The sequence below is a fragment of the Melanotaenia boesemani genome, chromosome 10 (assembly GCF_017639745.1).
Source record: "Melanotaenia boesemani isolate fMelBoe1 chromosome 10, fMelBoe1.pri, whole genome shotgun sequence".
Taxonomy (NCBI): domain Eukaryota; kingdom Metazoa; phylum Chordata; class Actinopteri; order Atheriniformes; family Melanotaeniidae; genus Melanotaenia; species Melanotaenia boesemani.
This window is the reverse complement of record NC_055691.1, coordinates 11,888,536-11,907,534: the sequence shown is the minus strand read 5'-3', so window position 1 is coordinate 11,907,534 and position 18,999 is coordinate 11,888,536. Positions and strand designations below refer to the sequence as shown.

The 18,999-nt window shown below is 41.6% G+C and overlaps 1 protein-coding gene across 1 annotated transcript in view; it reads right to left on the bottom strand.

Moving 5' to 3' along the window:
• Positions 1-18,999, bottom strand: part of b3gnt9 (UDP-GlcNAc:betaGal beta-1,3-N-acetylglucosaminyltransferase 9) — a 615,230-nt gene that overhangs the window by 253,973 nt on the left and 342,258 nt on the right. The window lies entirely within an intron of this gene.

Sequence of the window (18,999 nt, the reverse complement as noted above, 5' to 3'; positions counted from 1 at the left end):
TCAGCCTCCATGTTCGGCTTCTCGCTGCTGGAGCCGCCGGACTGTTGCACTTTGTGGAGGGAGAGGGGGGGCAGGTGGCACGGCCTTCTTCTTCTCCACTGTTAAAAACTGTCTGCTGATGAATAAGTGGAGGAATGTAAACCCATAAAGTCATATTTATTTACTTATTTCTTACAATAAACGAGGAAAAATGTCTCAAGCTCTCTATTCTTTCTTTCTTTTTTGAGAATAATTTTAGTTCACAAACATTTTCACAAGGATGTGTACTCAAGGTGATATCACCCAAGGCCGTTTCTAGCAATGTGGGGGCCATATGTACACAACGTAGAGATGCTTAATCCCTCAGGTGATCCATGAGCATCCCACAGTCTATTACACTTCATGTATGTACATTTCATAGGAGATTACAAACTGGTCAACGTGTGTCTCTTAACTGGTCATAACCTATATTATTTTATGTGAGTAAAGATAACAGTCATACAAGGCGCAGTTTATTTTACATTTAATTCGGTTTGTCATATGATAGTTCTTTTGAATAAAAGGATTACATCAAATACAAATTAGTAATGTTGTTTAAATAAGAAAACTTTATTTTCACAATAAATATTCAAATATAAGGCGAACAAGAAGGCAACAACTAACTCAGCCGAGTTAGCAACGATCCTCTGTCAAAGTAGTTCAAAATAATAGATTTGTCCCATTATAACTAACGTTATTTATAAAGCAGCTGCACTTTTTCACCAAGATCTTGTATTGATGATCAATTCAAATTTTATTTATAAAGCACTTTTCATACATAAGTAGCACAAATTGCTTTACATAATAAATGCACACAAAACTATGTTTTGCAAATAGAAAAGAACATAAAACAGCAATTAAGAAGTACCCGGGTTGCCAGGTTCTCTAGCCACCCAGACCACAGCCATCCCCATGGCAACAATCCAGCAGACCAAGAAAGCAGTGGTCCCAGCTTGGAGGGTCCCCATGAGCAAAACATTGGAGTTAAAAATATTAAAAGTAGAAAATTAAATAAACCTAAAAACAATAAGAACAACAAGTATGAAAGTTTAACTAAAGGAGTTATGAAAACAATGTGCTTTAGTAAAACAAAGCCATAAAAACAGAACTGAGAAAATTACAAATTCAGACAGTTTTTAAATAAATAAGAACATGAATAAGTAAAATAAAAATAATAACAAATAAAGAAATTAAGTAGTCTGAACAAGGTAAGATAACAATTCAATCAAAAGCTAAACTGGAAAGGTCCTGAGACTCTTTTTAATAGCATCAATGGTCTCTGCAGCCCTGAGGCTCCCTGGCAGGCCATTACATAGACCAGGAACATAATGGTGGAACAAGGCCTCGGCGGAGGTTTTAGTCCTGACCAAACGGCCGGTACCAGAGGACCTCAGGGTCTTGAAGGGCTCATCATTTAAAAGCAGGTCATAGAAATAAGAAGGCCCAAGACTATTAAGACATTCATAAACAACTAGAAGAAAACTGGTGTGATGTGTTCCCCCCTCTGGACCTTGTCAGAACTCGTGCTGCTGAGTCCTGGAGTAAATGCAGCATAAAAATGGATCTTTTGGGAACACCAGAGAGCAGGGCATTTCAGTAATTTAATTTACTAGAAATAAAAGCATCAGCACCTCAGTGCTGGTAAAAGAAAGAAAAGCATGACTCTGGCGATCCGTTTTAAATCCAGTTTTTGTTAAATTTCTGATGTATGGAATAAAATCCAGCTCAGAGTTGAAAAGGACACCCAGATTTCTCAGACACTGAGAATATTAAAGTTTTTTAGTTTTGATAAAATGATCTCTCTCGTGCTCTCAGGACCAATAATTAAAACGTCAGTTTTGTCCTGGTTGAGCTGTAAGAAGGTCTCTGCCATCCCTGATTTAATATCTAAAATACAGTTTAAAAGGGCATTAACTGGCTCCAGGTCATCAGGAGACATGGCGATGTAAAGCTATCATCAGCATAGCTGTGGAAATTAGTCTCTCCTGATGACATCCTCGAGAAGCAACATGTACAGATTAAAAAGTAGTGGGCCTAAACCTGATCCTTGAGGAACCCCACATTTGACTTCATGGATTTCTGAGGAGCATGTATACATACTTACAAAAACTTCTCGATCTTTGAGATAAGAGTAAAACCATTCATGAACAGTACCTGAGAGGCCCACCAAACGTCTGAGTTTGTCTAGTAAAATCTGGTGATCAGCTGTATCAAAGGAGGCACTAAGATCCAGTAGAACCAGGACAGAAAGTTTCTGTGAGTCCAAGTTACACCTGAGGTCATTAACAATCTTTAAAAGGGCGTCTCGGTACTGTAGTTTGTCCTAAAACCAGATTGATATTTTTCTAAAATATTGTGTTTATTCAAAAATTTGTGTAACTGAATAAAAACTACTTCTTCTGTAAGGCAGGATACAGGTCAGTAATTATAAGAACGTTTGGGTCTGACTTTCTCTTCTTCAGAAGGGGCCAGACCACCGCTGTTTTAACGTCAGCGAGGAAGACACCCGTCTGAAGGCAGCAATTTACTATGTCTAAAAGCTCAGGCTCAAAGAAACCATAAAATGTTTTTAAAAGTGATGTGGGAATTGGGTCTAAAAGGCAGGCTGTTGGGTTTAGCTGGGAGAAAACTCGACCAAGCATTATTGCATTAACCAGCACAAAACTCTCCAGTGTTTCCTGGGGTAAAAGCAGAGCTTCAGATCTGTTATAAATCAACACCTCATCGAGATAAAAGACAGGATCTAATAGCATTGATCTTATTTCTGAAGTGGTCTGCAAAGTCCTTGTATGCAGCGTCTGATGCAGGCATGGAGGACTTGTTAAAATCTGTGTTTATTAAAAGGTCTGTTGTTGATGATGGTGAGTCTGACCGCTGCACAAAGTCTTCTCCAGCAAATCCCAAAGATCTTCCATGGGGTTCAGGTCGAGATTTTGTGGTGGCCAATTCACGTGTGAAAATTATGTCTCCTGTTCCCTGAACCACTCTTTCACAATCTGAGTCCTATTAATCCTGGCACTGTGCCCCAGGGAAGATGGAATAACCTGCTCATTCAGGATATTCAGATATTAGCTGACCCCATTCTTTGGACACATATTGTTGCTGAACCTAGACCTGAACCTAGACCTGAATCTAGACCTGAACCTAGACCTGACCAACTGCCCCCACAGGCTTGTACAGTAGCACTAGGTATGATGGCTGCATCCCTTCACCTGCCTCTCTTTTTACCCTGATGCTACCATCAGTCTGGAACAGTGTAAACCTGGACTCATCAGACCACATGACCTTCTTCCCCTGCTCTATAGTCCAGTCTTTATGCTCCCTAGCAAACTGAAACCTTTTTCTCTGGTTAGCCTCACTGATTAGTGGTTTTCTTACGGCTCCACAGCTGTTCAGTCCTTTGAGTTCCTTCACATTGTTGATGTGGAAATGTTCTAAATTTCACTATAAAACATAATACTGAGTTTTACTGCTGGTTTTCATCCATCTGGTTCTACCAAACGTTAAATCACCGATCACCATCATTCAGGATGTTTTTCTGACCACATTTCTTCCTGGAAGACGATGGTTCCCCACTGCTCAATTCAGTGTAGCTTTATTTGTAAAACAACAATTCACAACATCATCTCAGGGTTTTACAGACAAATCAGTTCATAATGAATATGAATAGAAGCTTATTCATAATGAATACCCTCCTTGTTAAGGAAAACCAACAAGTTGCATCAGATCCTGACTTTGACCCAATCCCCCTTCCAGAGCATACAAGAGGTGACAGTAGAAAGGAAAAACTCCCTTTTAACAGTAAGGGAAAAACTCTGGCAGAACCAGAACCAGAACCCAGCTCAAGGAGGGCACCCATCTGCCTGGGCTGGTTGGGGAGGAGAGGACAAAAAGAGAGACCAGCAGGTGTTTAGTAATTTCAGAGGTTTAAGTGATTCAGTGTCCTGTGTTGTTGCTATGGGAAATTCTTGTTGACTAGGTAGGCTGTCCCATTTCACGAACGTTAAGCAGACTTCGAAGTGCGTAGACTATGGAGGACACTCTGTAGCCTACGTAGTCTGCCCACTTCGAAGTGTGTAGACCCTGAATTGGGACACACTATATAAGATTTAGTTATGCTGCCATAGGCTTAGACTGCTGAGGGACATCCCACAATGCACTGGGCTCTTCATTTATCTCTCTGTGCCTCATCTTCCATATAGCGACAGTACCGTGCTATGATGAGCTCTAACACCTGACTGAAATTCCTTAAACAGATTATTTCTGTTCAGATGGGCACATAGTTGATTTAAAAGTATTTTCTCAAGAATCTTAGACATAAAGGGGAGGATGGATAAAGGTCTGTAATTCGCTAACACTCCGGGTCTTTTAAAGGAGAAAATAAGTAGCATTGACTAGTGTTTCAAATCAGAGCTGTAGTCAAAAGAGAACAAAACGGAAAGTATTCTTCCTCCCTCCCCCTCGGAGAGTCGGTATTGATCCTCGTTTTATTCTATTTTTGGTCGTTTGCTTTTTTAGCAGGATGCCGAGGCTTTTTAGGTTTTTCTGAAACTCTGTCTGGTCCGCTTATTTTACTAGCTTCCATTCCTGCACGATGCTGCTCTTTTGCCAACATAAAATTCCAAACGCTGCCTTGCTGTTGTTAGGCAACCGTGGGGAGTCGCATATGATTGGTTAAGGAACCAGGAAGTAGGAAAGAGCTACATAGTAAACCGAAGTTATTCAGTCATGGAACTCTTATTTTGAAAGGAGAAAAACTTGACAAAAACATTGTTAATGTAGAGAGACAGATTGTTTATAGGGAAGCTTCCTTTTATCCCTCGCAACAAATGAGAACATTTTAAATTATTTTTACAGAAAAAAATCCCAATTATTTAGCCTTTAAAGGTTTGATTTCAGCAGTCTTAACAGATAGAGGTAGATCTCCTGTCGATCAGATCCAGTCCAGATGTATTAACTAAGGAAACAGTCTGGCTGGGATGGGGAAGGTTTAGATGAAGCTGTTATTCTGGTTGGCTCAGAGAGCTGGACAGGACAGAAACGGTCCAATCAGAAACCAGCTTCTACAGACATCTCTACAGCTGCTGTGGATGAGACATCATCAGTAGAGGGAAGGATGTCTTGGGTTTTCTCTCTTATAGAAACTATTTTGTTTATGATGACACTCAGGAAGTCATCCCAGCTGAGGTAAAGGGATACACGGCTCAACAGCACCACGGCTGTTAGTCAGCCTGGCTGCAGAGCTGAAGGGAAGCCTGGGCTAGTTCTCTATGAATGATAGCAGGGCTTTCTGATCTACTATTAAACTTCTTTCCAGACCAAGTGAGACTATGCTAGACCAGATGAGCATTTCCTTTCCAGTCTCCTTGATGTCTGTTTTAAAGCTCGTAGCTGGGAATCAAACCATCGAGTTTCTTCTGGCTGCTTATCTTCTTCTTTGGAGAAGCAACATTTAGTGATGTAGACATTAACACTGTCGTTCTGTCAACAACCTGTCGGAGTCGAGCTCAGATGGATGCTCTGTCAGACTGACAAGCAGCATCGTAGGAAATATTGATGAGATCGATTCTTAAATCTGGTAACAATCTGACAAACATCTGCTATGATCAATTTTCTTCTCAGGCGTTGTGCAGTCAAGTAAACTCCGAAGTTATTAAATGATCAGACACAACAGGGTTATGAGGAAAAACTATTAGTTCTTCACCATCGATGTCACGAGATCAGGAGTCTGATGATGATGAGGAGGAGCCAGCTGAATTTAATCTAGAGCTAAAATCAATATTTAAGCCGTCATTTTCATGGTCAACATGAACGATAATGTCACCCAGAACAAGGACTTTATTAGGATTCAGCGCTGAGTCCCATCAGAGGTCTGAAACGTCAGTCAGGAACTGGGAGGAAGGTCCAGGTGGACGAGAAATACTGTGGCCGAAGCTGCTTCTCCCAGTTCCATCCTGGGTGAGACAGACTGAGTCTCAGGTATCCAGAGCAATTAGAACTAATCTAATCAATAGTCCTGATTGGAAGATCGCTGCCACAGCTCCTCCTCGGCCTGTAGTTCTAGGAACATGAAAATTTAAACAATTAGATGGAGTAGATTCATTATTACTAACACAATCCTCCTGCTGCACCCAAAATAGATCAAGACAATGATTTTATTCTGTTAAATTTATTGTTTTGATTTTTATAAGATTTTCAAGATTCAAGGTTTATTTGATTTATTATCCTTCCAGTTTTAATAATGGACAGTTTCAACCCGGTTTTAGTCTCCTGGATGCTTTCTCTGCTTGACGGCAAACATCTGACCCTCCTTAACCAGACTAACATCTGACTAACGGGATGTGTCTTTACTCATGGTGGCTTCAGAAACGAGAAGCTGCTCAGTGCATCAGTTGGGGTTAAATGACGTGTTGCAGCTGAAAGATGATCACCCTGCAGGAATGATCCAATTGCAGGCTCCGACCTGGTAGCTTAGTTAAATCCAGGTGGCATGGCAGTGTATGCAGTTAATTAATGTCTGGTATCATGAGATTATCTAGATCTTTAACTGCAGGTTGCTCTCGAAATGAGATTTACCTGTACAAATGGACGTGAAATAATAATAATTAAAAGACCTGTAGTTGAACTATTGTATAAAACTGGTCACAAACACCACTTCACAGGTTACAGATCTGTTTCTGTTCCAGTTCTCAAAAATCCTGGAAAAACAATTTTTTGGGGATTTTTCTCCCACCAAAAAACTCACAATAAAAACAGAGCTGAGTAGACACATTTCTAAAGAAGCCTAAAAACTGTGAGACTGATATGGATTCAGGTGCAACAGGTCTGGCAGGCGAGGAAATGACAAAATAGAGATGAGATTTGTGTTTGTTTGAGCAGCTGTTCCTTCCAAAGAGCCATTAAAAGACTGGCTCCTTCTTCTTCTCCTTCTCCTTCTTCTTCTTCTTCTGTTTTTTAGAACCAACTTTTATCAAGGAAATAATCGCTAGTAAGATCTGCATCAGAACAACTGAAATTAACGCACCCCATCGATATATAATCTGTTGGTGGGAATTATTCTGACATTTTGGTTGTAATTTAGTTTGTCTTGTGTTATCGTTTTCACCTTCCTGTAAGATGGCTCTGTATCTCCATGCTTTGACAGTGAGTTCACTTTTTTTTGGATTTTCTCCCACCAAAAAACTCACAATAAAAACAGAGCAGCAACTTCCATGTAAATCGACTTTTCTCCAAGACTTTCCACACAAGGACATTTTAATTCTAAAAAAAAAGATAATAAACACGTTTAAGTGATGCCTCTACTGTGGAGTTTGGTATTTAAGTGCTGGTGTAATTAATTTGTGGACCTGGACTTAAACAATAGGCTTTTTGGACAAATAGTGCATTTTGCTTTATCTTGCCCATCCACATGCGTCCACATGCTGTTTCTTCATCTCACTTGCTAATTTATCTCCTGTGTCTGTGTCACGTCTTCCTGAAGTTTATAGGGCTCCCCACAGATGCAGAACGGGGCATGTTGGATATCAGACTCCCATGATGGCAAACATGTAAAGGCAGCGTGGATAATCTGTAAATAAAAAAGAACAACTCACAACTGTGAGTCATTGTTCATTAAAAAGAGCCATTCAAAAGAATTGATTCGTTCATGAACGTCACATCTGTTCTTTTGTAAACAGTGAGCTTTCTGGAGCGAGCAAACAAAATAAACTCATTGCCGTGTTAAACTTGTTTTTATGCTCCGCAGGACTGTAAATCTTGAATCTGTGACAGAAGTCATTGATTAAAAGCAACATGCAATCAGAATATTTTGGATCTGAAGGTGTTTGTATGGCTACGTATCGATGACTAACTGGGATCAGAGGTGAGAAGTTATGTACACCAGAGATGGCCGTTTATGACGTCCTCATACTAGGATGTAGCGTGTGGTGTCCTGCAGGGGTCCGTGTTGGGTCCAGAATGGTTTACACTGTAGAATACTGATTTATCAAAATTGTGAAAATAAAATTGTTTGCAGATGATAGAAATATAGCAACGTGTGAAATGTGTCAAATAAATTGTCTTATGATCAGGAAAAAAAATCTCACATTTAACAAAACAAAATGTCTGTAATGTTAAAAGAAATACATGCGTACATTTAAACATAAAAATGGAAGTTTTTGTGTGATACTGGATGCTTGAATCAGGTACCCTGTAAAATATAAAACTTTTTTTGTTCTTTATTTTATTTATTTGGTTGATCAGATGACAAATGACACAAAAAGGCTTCTAATGATTTCAGTGAGAGGTAAAATAAACTTTAATATGATGTCTATTTTCCAATCATTCAAAATGTCTTAAAGTTTCTCTCATTTCGTTCCCTTTTAACTTTTTATTTCTAATTCAAAGTTAATTAGGAAAAATACAAAGTAACATAAAAAATCATCTCATGTCTCCCCGATCCCTCGCTCCAGATGCTCATACCAGGAAGCTGGATTTTTTCTTATGAAGATAATTTCAGGGTTCAGGGGTTTTCTGTCATGTGATGCTGTCATGTGATGCTGGTTCTCACCGGGTAAATCACCATGGTAACTTACGCTGAATGGCTAACCTGCTCTGGTGCAGGTTATGTTCTGAATCAGAGATCAACAAGCATAAAAGCTCCACCTCCTGACCAATCAGATCGCTTGGTAAATGCCTGCCCATTCTTACAGCATCCGGGCCTCACTGGTGGTGGACGGTGAGGAGGCTGAGGAGAGGAAGAGTTTTTAGGGACAGTGCACCCTTTAGATGAAGAAATGAAGCGAGGAGAGCTTTGAAGAATGTTTCTGTCCTTGTTCTTGACTTGTTCCCGAGTCCGTTTGTAGAACCTGCAGAACCATGAATGTATGGAACCACAACTACTCGTGCCGTCATGGCGAGGAGTTAATATTCCAACACAAATGCTCACACGGGTGCTGAGCCTCTAAAGACCTGAAAAGAAGCACTGAGTACGCAGACCTCCACCAGGACTTTTATTGGATGTTTTTGCCAGTGACTGTAGGCATTGTTTTTGTCTGGCTGTAATGACAAAATGATCCATATCTCCCCAGAGTAAACAATCCCTTAAAAAATCTTGGATCCTTGGATCTTGGATTTATAAAAACCCATCCATATAACTTTGTGAGTTAAGTCACTGACAGACAGACCAACGCAGTCGATGACTTGACGGAGGTAATGATGAATATAAAGGGAAGCGAGGAAGCGCTGCCCGAGACGTCTGGGCCATAATAAAAAGAAGCGGAGTGATCAGAGCGACGTTTATATCTTCCCATCCAAGAATTCTCCCAAATCCTAGAATCTCACCAGTTTCCACTTTAACAGAGCCAGCATTCCTGGCTGTTGCTATGGCAACAGGGCTGCTTCTGGCTTGGGTGATGTGTTTAATTCTTTGTGTTTGTGAGGAATAATGGTCTGCTCCTCCATGGTGAAGTAGCTGCAGGGTTTCTCTGAGATTGGTCAGACGCTGCAAACTCCGCCCCTTTTACGTGAACACGCTCTGAATTGACTGAATTAACGAGTTGATAACCTGCTTCATGGTATCGCTTATCAGGATCCTAAAGGTCTGGGTAAGTCCATGCAGGTAACGGAGTTATCTGGGTATGTTAGTCCCGCCTTCTAGTACCGGCCTCAGATCTCCTGGTCTGTGGAAACCAGTTTTCAGGAAAACATGTTCTGGTCTCCATACTGACCTCATATCATCAAAAATTCACCACACTCATGTCCAATAATGTTTCAGAGAAGGTTTGGACCAGATGGCAGAACCACCACAGCCATGCGAGGACCTGGAGAAGTCCTGTCTTTAAAACGGAAGTTCTGGATTTAAAACCATTAAAAGAAACTGCTGCGGTCATTCTGTGCAAAAACAAGCAAACAAACAAAATACTTCAATCCATAAAATCAGTGTGGCTAAACAGTTTGAAAACCCCTGCTCTAGACCACATTTATCTCTGTAGGCAAACTGAAGTGGATCAAGTTTGTCCGTCAGCATGTCTGAAAGCTGAACTCCTCCAACTCTCTCCATGCATACAGGACAGACGCAAGGGCAACTGGCCGGGAAACCCTCAGGTCAGGGCTGGAGGGTCAGGTAGGATCAGGTGGAGGGGCGGGGGAGTAATATAATAATCACTGTTAATTATTTATCTTGTTTAGCTCAGTTTGATTTATTTTGCAGCCGTTTTTGATTAAAAGCAGGTAAAGGAACTTCACATGTCCACTATGTGTGTCATCATGTGTGTGGTTGTTTTCTGTATTTCAAATGTTTATCTCTCAAATGAAACAAAATGTAATCAATCTATTTTAGTTTATTGCTTCAGCCTTGAAGGATAACATCCTACCAATGACCTAATGAGGTCAGTTAGGTTTTTTATATGGTGTTAGATGGGCTGAGAGTTTTTGTGGTTCCATTAAATACAGAAACAGAAAAAATATGAAAAATCACAACAACAGAAATAATAAAAGAAATAATGAATCTTAAGGAAACTAGTTTGGAATCAGGGAGTTTTCTTTGAGGATGAAAACGGCTGAGTTTGTTTCTCCTCCTGCAGTAACTAAACGCCGCCAGCAGAGGGAGCCATGACACAGCAACTCAACTAACTGAAGGCTAATACTCACTTTAATTCAATCATTTATTACTTATTATTGTTGTGTTTTGATATTAAAGAAGATTAAATAAGTGTTTGTACCTCAGCCTGTTAACAGGGTTATTGTGCTGCTGTCCATCTGAGACGTCCTCTGAGGGACGATCATCAGAGAGGACATCTCTATCCTCATCATGCAGCAGAAACCTGCCTCTCCAGTCTCTGCTCCATGTTCCTGTTTTTTTCTTGCTAAATATTTTCATTCATTTCTCTGCATAACCTAAAACAGCTCAGGTATAACTGATAACTTATGACTTAGTTGGACAGAACGTTGAACGTTCCCCGTCACATGTCAGAGACAGAAGCCAAAACTGTCTGAGTAATAAGACAAGATAAATCAGGCTGGGAAACTGCAGTAGAGGACGGTAGTACAGACCCAACATAGTTTAAATGTGTAGAAAGTGTCCAAAGTAGAACTGAGCTGCATGTTATTTATATTGATCAGGAATTGGGTCCATTATAAGACCTTGCCAGGATGTCTTCGCTGGAAACGCCACCCGCTCCTAGGGGAAATAGAGCAAGTAATCATTAAAGTAATGTCATAATCATCATCATCATCATCATCATCATCAAGGAAAAAGACAAAATTAAGAAAAAAATATGGGCATCCTGCAGCATAAACCCCACAGAACAAACTCAGCATCAGTTCAACAATAAAATTTTTCACACAGAGGAACAGTTTAAACCCAGAAACCAACGATGCATTCACATCCTTCTCAGATTATAACACAAATCAGTCTGAAGCAGAGACACATTTAGATCATTTAGAGCTTCTGAGATTATCAGCAAACACAGCAGATGCACCTCTCGCTCCGAAGAACTCCACAAAACCCCCACAATTAATCCCCCGGATGACATGGATTCACTCTTATTATCAATATTATTATATTAGCAAACATTATCACCACGTTTTACAAAAAGACAAAAACTACAAATGAAAACAGCATTTATGTTGATAAAGCTCCAGGAGCCAAGTATCCTCTTCTCTGGTCCTATAATAATAATAATAATAATAATAATAATAATAATAATAATAAAGCCTTGAAAATTATCCAAAATGCTTTTCTGACCAGGGTTCTGGTCATGCTTCTCCAGTTTTATCTTCATAGTTTCCTGTTAAATCCAGAATAGAATCAAACATATAAAACTCTTGGTGACCTAAAGATCTCAGAGTTCCAGATGTTCCCATCAGAGCTGCTGGTTCCTAGAGGTTCTAAAAGAAGAACAGGAGGCAGAACCTCCAGTTATCAGACCCCTCTCTGTGGAACCAGCTCCCAGTTTGGCTCCAGGAGGCAGACCCCTTCTCTGCCTTTAAGGTCAGACTGAAAACCTTCCTTTCTGATGAATCTGATAGTTAGGGGGGGGTATAGCCATCCCTTCAGCCATAGGCTTAAACTGCTGAGGGACATCCCATGATGCACTGGGGTCTTCCTTTTCTCTGCTCCTCATCTTCCATGTTGGCATGTTTAACGTATGTTTCTCTGCCTGGATGAAGGTTGTGATGCCTGCTGGTCTCCTTCCTTCCTCTCCACCTCCTACCAGTAGAGGCAGAGCTGCCCTCCCTGGTCCTGGTGGAAGTTTTCCTTCCTGGTCCTGGTCCTGATGGAGATTTTCGTTCCTGGTTCTGGTTCTGATTGAGGTTTTCCTCCCTGGTTCTGGTTCTGATTGATGTTTTCCTCCCTGGTCCTGGTCTTGATGCAGGTTTTCCTTTCTAGTTCTGGTCCTGATGAAAGTTTTCCTTCCTGGTTCTGGTCCTGATGAAGGTTTTCCTCCCTGGTCCGGGTCCTGATGGAAGTTTTCCTACCTGGTCCAGGTTCTGGTTCTGATTGAGGTTTTCCTTCCTGGTCCTGGTCTTGATGCAGGTTTTCCTTCCTGGTTCTGGTCTGATGAAGGTTTTCCTCCCTGGTCCGGGTCCTGATGGAGGTTTTCCTCCCTGGTCCTGGTCTTGATGCAGGTTTTCCTTCCTGGTTCTGGTTCTGAAGGAGTGTTCCTTCCTGGTTCTTGTCCTGATTGAGGTTTTCCATCCTGGTCCTGGTCTTGATGGAGGTTTTTCTTAGCTAGTCATTATTTTCTGACCTGGTTTATTATAAATGGGACTGACGTGTTTTCATTGGATCAGAATGAATTGGTTTGAACTGATTGTGTCTCTAACGTGAACTTTGCTGTGAAATAGTTTTATTTAAATAAAGCTGAACTGAATAATTACTAACCATGTTTGTGTTAAAACGATTATTTATTTAGCGACACACTGATGACAACATTGACACTTCAGTCTCGCTCCGCTCCACTTCGTTCTGTTTTCTCTGGCTCTTAAATCCCGTCTTGTCATGTTTGTCTTGTGTGTTGTTAAAAAAGTTCTAGATTTCTGTTTGAGGCACCACCTGCTGGTCAGACACAGTCATTACACCGTTTACCAGCATTTGTTTACATGCAGGACCAACAATTACCATTAGAAGCTAATGAATAAGGGCAAATAATAAATAAATAACCTATCTGCCATTTATTTATTTATAGATTTATTTTGAATGCCTTCATTTCCATCTATACATTTCTCTGTATAAACATGTATTTCTCCACTTATTAATGAATGAATTCATTTCCAGATGTATTCTCTTGTATTTGTGCGGTAGGGTCAGCACAGATGTCACATTTCTAACTGAGGCAGAATTCATCCCCATGTGAGAAGCAGAAATGTAATGAATGAAAATAAATGAAGGGTGGCGGCTGAAGTGGGAGGAGTCAGTGTGGTGAGGAGACAGAAGTCTTCCTCAGCGTGCTCGCTGGAGGAACCTGTGATGGACCTGTCCAGCCTGCAGCTTCGACCTCATCTGTCTCAAGTGTTCAACTTGTTTACTGCAGGTAAACACAGAAACCAACCAACCAGCAAAATAAAAACAAAAAACAAACTTAATGAAAACTGGCACAGTTGTTGTAACCATGACAACCAGGTTCATCCACTTGGACAGAACCTGATCTGAAGCATGGCCTGTACTTATACAGCACTTTTATCCAAAGTGCTTTACATTCATACACACATTCACACACTGATGGCAGAAGCTACCATGCAAGGCGCTTATGACCCATCAGGAGCAATTAGGGGTTCGGTGTCTCGCTCAGGGACACCTTGACATGAGCTCTCCGGGCCAGGATCGAACCAGCAACCTTGGACAGCAGGACGAGCACTCTATCCACTGAGAGACGTGGACGTGGACCAATCAAAGGGCTCGGTGCCGTGACTGACAGCTGTGTTGGCTGTAACCCAATCAGAGAGCAGCAGATCCATCATGTGGAGGATAATAACTTCCTGTTCTGGTTAGATCCAGATAACCGGATTACCGTGCGTGTTGATCAGTTTACGGCTGCGTCTGCTCTCTTTGAACGGCAGCTTTGCTCTCAGATCTGAGTTTAAACCCGTTGCAGCGATCAGAAGCTTTCATGCTGCTGCAGCGTCTGGCCTGCTGCCGCGAGGAGGTGGAGGAGGAGGAAGATCTTCAAAGGGAAAGGCAAATAGGACACCAGATCTGGTTTAGATGCTCTCCCAAGACTCACACACAAATCCCAAACACACACACACACATCTTTCTAAAACTGAACCAGTCTTCCTCTGCCTCCTTGTTTTCATGTTTCCAGGAGGTTCGGGCCCGTCTGAAGCCTTTATCATGGCTGCTGGTCTGTAGGAATACGAGCCAGCTGTTTGGGATCAGCTCATTTCCAAACTACAGCGAGAAAAATTATTCACAAGTGGAAAAAAATTTAGGACAGCTGCTGATGGGGAGTTATAGAAGCTAGAATACTTACTAATAAATGAACAAGGACAGTTATTAATATTCAATAAAATGATCAATAGAAGCATTTATCGCCACCATGAAACTAATATGGGTGTTTAGGGTCTGCAGGTCTGTTTGTGTCAGTCTGGGAAGGGTATCCGCTCATTTCCAAACTATCTGGACTCTACCATCTTACAGGACCAGCTGATCTTCGAAGACTGGACATCCCAGCAGGTTCAGTCCAGGAAACACCCAGACCTGCATCCCAGACTCTTCAGGCCTCAGCCAGCAGGTTGAATGTTAGAAAATACTGGACCAGTACGGCTTGCTGGGAAGGTTGCAGGAGAAAAAAAGGACATGGCAGCACGGCTTGGAACAAGCAAGGAATGGCAAGGAACAAGGACCTGGACAGACCAGACCAAAGTGGACATTTTGTGGACTGTGGACAACAAAACTACCTGCTCCTAAATACCAGCAACACCAAGAAGCTTGTAGTGGACTTCTGCAGAAACCCGGTTCTGGTTCTGGACTCAGAATGTTCGGCTGGATCTGAGCTGACATCATGACCAAAAACAGTGTTGTCTTGGTTTTAGTTGCTTTCTGATCTGGAGGAGTGAACGTTCATGAGTTCCAGTCCCCATGGTTATTATGTCCCCCACCACTCGATGGTAGAATTTCCTTTAAAGGACTAAAAATATTTGTTCCCCTAACAATGAAAAACTAACATGGAGGGGATGATATTCTAGTAGTTACAGAGGTGGGTTTGGGTCTGGAGGACCCGGTAGGTGAACCACTGTGACCCCTGAGCAAGGCCCTCAACCCTCCTAACTGCTCCCTGAAACATGGCAGTCTACTGCTCTCCAGTAAACCTACAAAAGACGTGTAAGTGCTTTATTTATCCAGCAGAGCCTCATTTCCCAACTGGGATGGATGAAGTTCTAAATATTTATGTTGGTTTTGCCCGTCGTGTTCAGATAGCGGTTTAGCTAACGATGGACATTTTTACTGAAGTGAAAGTGAAAGTGAAACTGAAACGATCAATAGCGAAAGATTTTTCTGATCAATCTCATCAGTTGCTCTCCTGTGGCACTGACAATGAAGTGCTCTCAGATGGGCCTACAGCCCCTGAACGCACCGCTGCAGTCCATGCAGTGAAACACTGCCCTCTGATGACATAACCGCAGCTCTGCTACTTTTAGCCACTGCTGGAAGTGACTCATGACCGCGCTCGTGTGGATCAAAGCTGATTGTCGACAGCTTTCATAACGGTCTTTATGTAAGGGGGTGGGGGCGCTGCCTGGAGGTGGACGTGAAGCCTCTCCACCTGCCTCACCTCCCACTGCAGCTCCACATCTGCTGCACACGGAGCCTGAACATACACAAAGCTTCTCCTCCAGATGCACCAACAGCAGCGCAGCCTCCCACACTCACACTGGTCATTTATATCATCCTGCAGCACAGCAGCAGCAGCCTGTCCACACACAGAGACACCTGCTTCGGCTGGACGAGATCAAACTCTTTAAAAAGGAGAAGAGCAGGCCTCACTGCAGCTCCACAAGGGTCCTCCGCTCTGAAGGACTCATGGTTTATAACTTTATAACTTTCATTATATATATATATATATATATATATATATATGATAAGATATAATATTAAGATATAAAAATATCCATCAATAGTAAAAGTTGAAGTGCAGCTTAACAGAGACCAAACAGAAATATGAGAGAACAATGGTCCTCATTAACCAACCATTCTTACTGACGTATTTTATTTTATTTATTATTTATATATTTTTATGAAGACTGTGACAGTAATGAAAATCTTCGTATTCTGGATTTGTTTTTTAGTCAGAACCAATCCTACGAGTATTCAAGAGCAAATACATTTTTTTCTGCTGTTCAGTTCATTAAAATACAATAATAACATAACTTTCATAGTTTTCAGAACTTTTTCACTTTTAGTCATTTTCAAGTAATTTTCTTAATTAAAAAATAAATAGCAAGATATTGTAGATCCTGATATTATAATTTCCCTCAGGGGGAAAATTAAACTAAACTGCAGTCACGACGGATTTAATTCTATTTCTGGTCTTCATAAAATCATTGGTGTAATAGACCGAACACACACCAGATGTGTTCACTCAACCACAAGAAAATCAGTCGTAAATGTCCAAGTCGCCTGAGACTCCCAGGATGGAACTGGATTTAATTTGCTTTACAAACACGTCCTGATACGTTCAGGGACCAGACTGCAGGTTTATGTTAGATTAGAGCAAGTTATGTGCACAGCTGGTCCGTCCTTTCAGCTTACGTACAGCTTAGTTTTATTTCATGGTCTATGAACACATTCCTGAATCTTAAACCTTTGGAGGGTTTTACTAAAAAACTTGGTACAACCTGTGCTTGTTTTTTAAGGAGATATTGGGGAATGCGACTCAAGGTGCAAAATAAAATGAGGACAGTTTAAGCCCCTTGTCCATCCATATTCAAACCGAATGTCTGATCATTAACATCTATTTCGGTTTTGGATCAATATCATTTAATCAATACCTTTGTAACTAAAGAGCTAACACTATGACAGAACAACACCCTGAACTTCCACCCGGCTCGTACACTTCAGCCATATTTAGGTAGACAGCTACGTCTTCTATCCGCCTGGAATCAGTCCAATCAGATTCCAGCCGGCATGTTTACATGGACATCTGATAAAATGATCGAACTTTTCTTCTCCGACCGCCCTCTCTAACCCAGACCGGCTCACCTCTCTCTCTAGCTCACTCTTGAAGGGGCCACGTCGTTCTTTTAAAGAAACACTACGAAACGTTAGCAGATCCTCTCACTCCTACCTACAGCTAATCCAACTTTTTCTTCATCCTACCTGCATCTGAGATCGCTTCAGCCAGTAAAAGACTTATCTTGACTCTGGTTCTGTCTCTCTCTCTCTCGCTCTCTCTTTCTTTTCCTGTCTTCCTGTGTTGATATCCGCTTCTTAGCATGTAAAGCGAAACTCAGCTGCAACGTCATGTACCTCCCTTGAAGAAACAGTTGGGAATTGGTTTCTCAGCCTTGGGAAAAGTAGATGTGGCTTCAGAAATAACAAACCACATGTCACTGTGTCATCAAACAACTCCGGAGCGCTGAGTTTTAAGGTCAAAAAGTTACGTAATGCGTCTTTAGCACGCCGCTGTGAACAGTTCGGCATAATGAGATGTCAAATAGCAGCTGACTTATTTACAGCTACACGCTGCAGGTGGTGCACCTCTGTAGCCAGTTCCACCTTTTCTGTTCCTAAACATCATGTTTTTAATTGTAGTGTATGGTAAGGCTTTGGGTGGGACCAGAAGGATCTGAGCCAGGGTTTGCAGTGATCAGGGTGGAGGAGGGTGGGGACTATTTAACGAGAAACTTTGTCCCTGGCAGGGCGGGGTTGTGTACACGGAGGTGTTCGTGTCTTTATATCATCATCAACATCTTTGTACTTTCTCGTCACCTCAAACAGCTGTTAATTAAAGTTATCCGTTCTGCCTTGCATTAGTGGAAATTACCCACCTCAAAAATATCCGACCAATCACACAATACATCTCGGAGCCCCACGAGAAGAAAGTTCCACTCGGCTGATGTGTTGAGAACAAGCCGCAAGATGTCCCCAGCCACGCCCATGAAAACAAAATGGTCCTCACTTTGCTTCATGGACTGGAGAACAAGAAAAAAATTCTCGCTTCTTGTAGAGGATGGAACAAGCTTTAGTCCCATCTGCTTCCACTATCAACACACCAGGAAGTTCTAGACTTCTATGTCTAGAACTATCTAGATGTTCCATGTTTCCATCTGCTTGGCCGTGTAGAAGCTGAACTGGACACCAGGAACCTGTCCAGAAGCCGGTGTGATACAGCGGGTGGTTCCAGATACCAGGAACTGGTCCAGAGATAAACATCTTTTCTGGGTAAAAGGAGGATCTATGGCGTCACATAGAAAAACTTTTTAGGGCATCCAGAGCTGAACTTGTGGAAAACACTCAGACATGGTTTCTCATCTGCCTGAACGTCATCAGTTTGCTTTATTTGACCTCTACTTTGTTTACAGGAAGTCACATGACTGAAAACAAACAATTTGTCCCTGTTCATGTAATTGAGTTATCTAGTTAGCAGTATTTTCCATCTGTCTGGTAACTTTTATGGTTCCTGCTGTCTTTCATCCCGTTTTTATTCCACGGTTCAGATTTGTTTTATGTGACATCTACCGAGGAGGCTTCCTCAGGAGCTAGAGTTTGTAGGTTGCTGCAAACAGTAAAAATGATGTGATGTATTTCTTATTTAATGTCAGGAATGTCTCATTATTTTCCTGGAAGTTCCTTCTGGTGATGCCCCCCCCCCCCGCCTCCAGACTGACACAGTTCTGCGTGCACGTTTCACCCGCCTATTAAATGTAATGTAATTACTGAAGATCAAACAGTGGTTTATTATGATGCTGTGTTACAGGGAGAGTAATGAGATTACAGAGACGTCCAGCTTGGGTCTGTGCTGGTAGAGCTTCTGCAGGACACTTACCAGGTCGCCCACC